Raw genomic sequence first — 543 nt, forward strand, 5'->3', positions numbered from 1 at the left:
GTCTTGTTTTAATTCCTGTTCTTCATATTGTTGGGGGATTTACTACTGGTCCTGTTTTGTTTTGCCAGTTATATGGTTGCATTTTTTTTAAATACTATAATCTCTGCCGGACAAGAGAAAAATTTAAATCCATCAAAATTGTTTTTGTTAAAATTGTTATGTTTTCTCCCCGGGTTCTCCCAAGAGTAGGCTACTGACGTATTGTGGTGGAAGAATGTGACTTATTGCTTCCCGCTTGTGGCTTGGCGGCATCACCAAGCCACAAGGCGCGAGGTTTCCTTAGAGGACAGGGTGCCTGGTAGACAGTAATTAGTTGTAAAGGGGGTTTTTTTTTGTTTTTTGTAATTTTTAATTCGTTAAATTTAAAACTAACGGCGGAAAATTTTTTCTAATCTGAGTATTTTTCCCAAATTTTTTTTTTTCTTTATAAATTTGTAAAAATTGTTATTGTTTTTTTGTTTACATTGTTTTTATCTTTTTTATTAATAAAATTTTCCCCAAAGCAATTAAAGTTTACTACTATTACATTTTAAAATTCTGGCC

The sequence above is a fragment of the Penaeus monodon genome, chromosome 23 (genome assembly GCF_015228065.2).
Source record: "Penaeus monodon isolate SGIC_2016 chromosome 23, NSTDA_Pmon_1, whole genome shotgun sequence".
Lineage (NCBI taxonomy): Eukaryota > Metazoa > Arthropoda > Malacostraca > Decapoda > Penaeidae > Penaeus > Penaeus monodon.